This window comes from Tenrec ecaudatus, chromosome 6 (genome assembly GCF_050624435.1).
Source record: "Tenrec ecaudatus isolate mTenEca1 chromosome 6, mTenEca1.hap1, whole genome shotgun sequence".
Lineage (NCBI taxonomy): Eukaryota > Metazoa > Chordata > Mammalia > Afrosoricida > Tenrecidae > Tenrec > Tenrec ecaudatus.
Window position 1 is genome coordinate 8,789,544 of NC_134535.1, and position 6,857 is coordinate 8,796,400.

At 48.7% G+C, this 6,857-nt stretch overlaps 1 long non-coding RNA gene across 1 annotated transcript; it reads left to right on the forward strand.

Moving 5' to 3' along the window:
• The first annotated feature begins 1,114 nt into the window (after positions 1 to 1,114).
• On the forward strand, positions 1,115 to 4,448 carry LOC142451843 (uncharacterized). The gene is made up of 3 exons (XR_012785002.1): positions 1,115 to 1,351; positions 3,905 to 4,014; positions 4,208 to 4,448. It is a non-coding gene; the product is annotated as an uncharacterized LOC142451843 (long non-coding RNA).
• Positions 4,449 to 6,857: the final 2,409 nt, after the last annotated feature.

The window sequence follows — 6,857 nt, forward strand, 5'->3', positions numbered from 1 at the left end:
ATGATTGCCCGGGAGGAGGCTGGAGGTGCCAGCCGGGTGCCTATGGCGCGCGAGGATGGCAGAAGGGGTCCCCGGGCCTTGGAGTCGACCTGGTGGCGAGGGGTGGGGCTGGGTTTGTTTTTCTGGGCGGATTGGAGCAGAACTGAGACGAAAATTCCAGTCATTGGAGTATCAGAAGCTTGGAAGGAAGAGAATTGTTCTAGGGGGCTACATTCTATGGGGTCACAAACCTGCGTGCTGGGTGGAGCAGGGTACCCAGAGCTGTGCTGTCCCCGCGCCCAACCAAACTCCTCTGCCCCTGTCCTTCCAGACCACCCTGCGACACAGCACCCCCAGAATTCTGAACAGCCGTAGACTCACCCCCCTTACCCCCACCCCGCGCTTCATGGACAATTGCGGAATCATCTCACACAGCTGCGTGTGCGGTCGGTGTGCCCCGGGCTGGGCTCTAACCGACCTCCTTTGGTTCTGTCCCTGCATCTTCTGCGAGTCAGGGCCTCAAACAACCTGGACCCCCTCAGCAGGACCCTCCCTGCTGCTGGGAAGCCACCTCGGGCTCATAGAGACCCCACGGGTGCACTCTGTAGATTTTCAAAACCTGCCTTCCTTTGGGAAGCCGATTACTAGACCTTTCTCCCAAGGAAGTTCCTGGTGGGCCCCAACTGGCAGCCCTGAGCTTGATTTTCCTTGGCCGACACCGGCCGAATCTCTGAAAGGCCTACATTTACCTCGTAGGGTGTCAAGCAATAGGCATGCTTTCCAAATATTTGGAAAGCCTCTTTAAAAACCACTGCAGTGTATTTTAATAAATCAGAACTAGGAGGTGTTTTGTTTGTTTGTTAGCCCTTGGTGTCAGCTCCTCTTTTTTCCCTCCCTCCCCCTGCCCAACTTCGCCATCCCTTGATAAATTATAAACTATTATTGTCTCCATATCTTACATCGACCGCTGTCTCCCTTCGCCCACGTTTCTGTTGTTCATCCTCATGGGTGGTGGTGGTGGTGGTTATGTGTCAATCATTGCGATCGATTCCCCCTTCCTCCCTCCCCTCCTTCCCCCCACCTTCTGGCCCCTCCTGGTATTGATACTCCCATGTCTGTTCCTGTTGGGGGGTGAGTATCTGATCTGCATTCTGTGTGTTTGTTTTTTTAAAGAATGTCTTAACTGCAGGCCATCAAGTACAACTTATCACAGTTGTGTTTAAAGGGGATTTCAGAATGCCTTAGAATCACATTTCCCCTCGATGAAGACGGCTGAACACGTATTTCCAGTTTTTTTGACTCTGCTACACTCTGGAGTTCAACTGTGGGTCCCTGTGGGACTGGAGTCTGATTCGGAATCAGATTGGCTAAGGTGAGGTGTCAGGTCTGCGGTGGCTGACTCATGCTAGCTCCAGGCTTCTATGTGTACCGCAGGCTTTGTAAGCTCTTGGGGAGTCTAGTTTACAGCATTCTACTAAGGATTTTCTGTTTGATTGATTGGTTGTTTGGTTTGATATTTGTCCTTCTACCTGCTTGCAACCAAGTAGCCCATCTGCAATAGTTCATTCCATGCGTTCGCTGGGCTGGGTTGTTTGGTGGAACAAACAGGACTCTTTTTAAAACAGTTTTGTTGGCATTTCATCCGCATGTCATACAACTCAAAAATGCTGTCATATCAGGAAGAGTTGGGCAATCGTCACCACAACCAAGCCTAGAATGATTTCTTCTTCCTTGTACTCATGGTTCTTCACATACATATTTTAATTGTGGCACATATAGACACAACAACTCATTCTCCAATTCAACAACTTCCACGTGTATAATTCAATGCCATTGATTACACTCTTTGTGTTGTAAAACATTATTGCTATCCTTTTCCAAATTATTCTGCCACCTTTACCATAAACTGAATGCCCCATGACCCAAACCTCTTTCTCTTTCACCCGGTAAGCATTGGTCAAGTTGGCTTTCTTTTTCTTTTTTAGTAGTTTTCTAGATATAATATTCAGAGAGCCTACATTTCCAGTTGTATATGCGTCATCACAATCAGTTCTAAAGCTCCCTCTCCTCTTCCACATTCACTGTGTGCTCCACAAATCCCTTCACCCTCCACCCCTTACATCCTCCACATCCCTGATAAATCATTGCATCAGATATTGTCTCAATGCATCTACTCTTCTGTGCTTTACAAACTGAGAAACCCAAAAGAGACAATAGAAAACAAAATCAAAACAACAAGAAGAACACAATAATAATATAAAGATAAAAATAAACAGAAAGAAAAGACCACCATCCATATTTTAAAAGTCAGAGAAGAAATTGCTGTTGTAGAAAAAGAGAGAAATATTTGAGCCGAGAAGAAATTCAGGTTGGGTCAATAGAGAGATCACCCCACCAACTATCATATTATAACATGATTTGATCCACCACAATCATAATCTATCATAATTTATCATAATCTCGGTCTGATAGCAAAGCTTTTCAAGCCCCTGTCAGAGGCTTCTGTCTGACTCCTGCAGATGGATTTTGGGTGCCCATTGTTCTCCATGGCTTTTTACAAATTGGGTGCTCACAATTTAAGCTCTGCTCTTTATCCCTTATCATCTTTGGATTTTGTTATCATCATCTTTGAATCACACGGGCTGATGTGCTGCTTCCGTGTGGACTTCATTGGCACCTTACTTAGATGGCTGCTCATTTGAATACAAGCCTTTAAGACCTCAGACACTATTAGAATTGGTAGCCAGGCACCAGCTGCCTTCTTCACCACACTTGCTGTAGCACCTTATCTTCAGTGATCTCTTCATGCAGGTAAATATCGAGCAGGGCCGTTTATAAGTAACTGTTCTTGGATTGGGGCTAGAATTAAGCGGGAGCCCAGAATCTAACTGTCTGTCCGTGTGTTACAAACGACTCTCCTGTACTTTGGCAGTCATAGTATGACACAAACAAAAACAAAAATTGGCAAGAACAGCAACAAAACAAAAACAAATGAGCAAACACACAAACGGCAGAATAAAAACCCCAAGAAACAAAACAGAAAGCCATTGTCAATCATCCCCTTAGGGTAAAAGGGGATCCTATAGAGTCACCAGGGATGGCATCTACTCTGTGGTAGAGCTTGGTTTTCGGTTTTGCGGGGGCGGGGTTAACTATGAAGGAAAATTGATGCCACTGTTTTGAAATCTTGTGTTTCGAGATCTTGTGCTCAGAATGCAGATTCACAAATCAATTCTGTCAAAGGGTACAGTGCTGCCTTGCTCTGATCCATATACACATATGAGGGGGTATCCCCCTTCCCCAAATGGAAAACATTCTGCTGGGCAGAGGCTTCATAGTACACATTTTCCCCCTGCTGGCAACTCACTCTGAGTTAGTGCACCCAGTGGTGTCTCCTGGGAAGGTTCTCTCTGGTCACAGTGAATTTTTTCAGAAACCATTTTGCTAGAACCTCATTTTTTGTGATGGCCGATTTAAGAGAGCAGCGTGTAGCTGTGACATTTTGTTTCCTGCTGGAAAAATGCCTCAGAAACTGTTGTGCTGTTGAACACAGCTTACAAGGACAGCGCTGTGGGGAAACAAGGGTACGAGTGGTTTTCTTGTTTCCCAAAAGGAGAAGTGTCGATTGTTGACAAATCTTGTTCTGGACATCTGAAAATGCATTTGGAGTTCGTTCCGCCAGGTCAGACTGTTAATCAAGCTCCCTATTGAGAACTTCTGGAACAATTGCCCAACAGTGTGTGACAACAAAGGCCTGGTTTGTGGCAGACGGGGGGCTGGTGTTGCCACCACGACCATGCACCTGCTCATGCAGTCATTTCAGTGTGCCAGTTTTTTGGCAAAAATGCTCAGCATGTGCGTGTCTCTTGCCCCACCCACCTGCCTCACCTGGCCTCACTCCATGCACCTTCTTTTTGTTTTCGAGAATGAAGAGGGACACAAAAGGACAGGGGATTGAGTACCAGAAAAGGTGAAGGTGCTGTCAGCCAGCCAAGCAGATGAGTTTGAAAAGTGCTTTCACGGATGGAATCGCAGGTTTGACAAGTGTATAAAGTGTAATGGAGAGTCCTTTGAAGGTGGTAAAGTTGTTTTGTAAAAACAATTAAATGCATATTTTGGGGGATGGGGAGATTCCAGGGTTATGGGGTACCCCCTCGTGCACTTTCCTTGTAGGTGAGGAGGCGTGCTCTCCTGTGCTCACCCAGAAATCTCCCGTTGTTGTTATTAGATGCTGACCCAGAGCCACCCTGTGGACCACAGAACAAAGCACCGCCCTGTCCTGCACCATCCCCACCATTGTCCTATGTCGGAACCCACTGCTGCAGCCACTGTATCCGTCCATCTCCTCGAAGGCCTTGCTTATTTTCACTGCCCCGCTACTTTACCCAGCAGGATGTCCCTCTCCAGGGACTGGTCTTTCCTGACCACATGTCCAAAGTGCAAGAAACAAAGTCTCGCCATCCTTTCCAATAAAGAACAGCTGGCTGTACTTCTTTCGAGGGAGATCTGTTGTTCTTTTGGCAGCCCATGGCCCTGTCACGATTCTCCTCCTGCACCTTATGCAAGCACGGCCTTCTCGTCGTCTACATTTTCTTTGTACACAAGGTTATGTGTTCTGTTGTTTTTTAAAGAATCCTTTTAAATCCCACCAGCTGACTTTTTCCATCCAGCTCTAGGGGCCTCGGTGGTTCTGCTGCTGCTTGCTCTTATTGCTCTCTGAAATTTCTTCGAACGACACACCTACACGGTGGAGAAACACGGTAGTCTTTGTGTATGAGTGTGGCCATTGGGGGGAAGTGGGGAGCTAATAACAAAAAGAAGAAAATGCTCTAAAATTGATCGTGGTGATGATTGTACAACCCTTCTTGACTGAACTGACCCATCGAATGGCATGCTATTTGACACCAGGGAGCTTTCTATCTCTTTAAAAGACTGCTTTCCACCTGAAAGACTATCACAAGCCCTGTCTGGTTCAGATGACAAAATCCACATTGGGCTGCATTCAGCTGGTTCTCTGGCTGCTTTTGCCCATCGTCATAGACGCCCCCCCCCCCCACGATACACAATTCAGTGCCATTCAGTGGATGCATCCTGCTGTACAGCCAGCATCCCCACCCGTTTCCTGGTTTTTACACCAAGCTGACAGCAGCTCAGCTGTCCCCTACGCAATGAGTCCCCACTTCCCTTCCACTTGCCCTGGTAACCATGCACCAATTTTCTACTCTGCACCTGCCTGTTCTAGAGAGTTCCTCTAAGGCGGATAGACCGCATTTGCCCTTGTTCGAGTCCCTTCGGCACTGGGCCGCTCTCGTCTGCACAGTGTTACCCAGATGCTTGAGCAAGAGCCTCGCTGTTGGGTCACCGCTGGGTGCCAGGTCCCACAACGGTGCCTGACCTAAGCAGGCAGCTCACACGTGTGTGGCTTGAGATAACAGACTGCACCCGGGCAATGTCGCCACTCCCAGGCGAGGCTCTGTGCCAGGGTGACTGTGCCAGGTACTGTAGGCAGCCAGCCAAGATGCCAGCAGAAATTCCAACTCAATTGGCAACAGTGTCGGATCAGGTGTATCAGGGTTGGACTAGGCCAGCGGCTCTCACCCTGTGGCTGAGACATAGTTCCTATGGTCTTAGACATCGCTCCGCTATCGGTCTCCAGGAGGGTCTGACCACATGCGATACGCCCACCTAGGAGGACCCGGCGTGAAGACTGCTACCCGTGCTGCACCATGCTTCTAGACAGAATGTCATTTACTTGTCACTAGATAGAAATAGTTCACAATACAGAATGACACATTGTTTCTGTGATGAATCACTCTGCTTTCACTATGTTCAAGGTGGAAAAATGAAAATACATCCTGCCTATCGGGTATTACATAGCGATTCATCGCCGCAGCAAAGTGACAGTGATGAAGCAGCAACGAGAATAATGTGATTGGGGGTTGGGGGTCCCCACCCGAGGAGGAACAGTCTGAAAGGGTCGCGGCACGAGGACGGTGGGGAACCGCTGGACTGGGTGATTGTCTTTGCCCTCGGGACCCCGAGGTGAGTGCGCTAAGCAGCGGACGTGCAATGACCGGTGATGGGAGGGCAGAAGACACAGGCGAAATGCAATTAGGAAGAATGCACCTGCCAACTAACTGGATCGCCTCCAAGACATCCGGAGGGCCCCAGCACCATTCGACTTCAGGCGGCTCCCCAAAGGATTCCCTTTGTGTTTTGGCAACAAAGGCACTGTCCTCCCGTGAGTTTGCCATCCCCGGCATCGTAAACCAGGTGGTTGCCTGCTTCAGAGTGGCCACCAGCAGTCCGTTTCGGCCCACGAATGGCTGGGGTGTTATTGCTCTCCACCTCTCCCGTTTCAGTGTTGGGTGGCTTCCCGTTTTCCTGGGCTCGTGCTTTTGTACAGTCCCCAGTTATGAGTGGACGTCTGCAGCGGTCTCCTCCTGTGGAGTCCTGGCCCGGTGTACACGAACGTTCTGAAATCGCGACTCCGTTCGTTCATGCCACTGAGATCAAGTCTGCTTGGAGGCGGCAGCGTTTCCTCGGTTCCATGCTGAGTGCCTTCCACCAACCTGAGCAACTCACCGTCCGGCATTGTGTGAGACAGCATCCTGCTGCGATCTGCAAAGTTGTCAGAGGCCGATCCCTCAGACTGAGACAGCTCCCACAATTCTTTTTAATGTGTCCAAACCATTGGATTGTAGGGTATGTGGATGATATGCCAATCAGACCTTTTCAAAAGAAAGAAAGAAGAAATGGATGGCCTGTTCCTTCTTTGTAGCCTGTTCTTAGCCGGCCGGCTTCGCTGTAACCTGTTCACCTTGGGGACCCGGCTGCTTTAGAGAGATGGGTGACAGCGCTTCTGGCACCACAGCAAC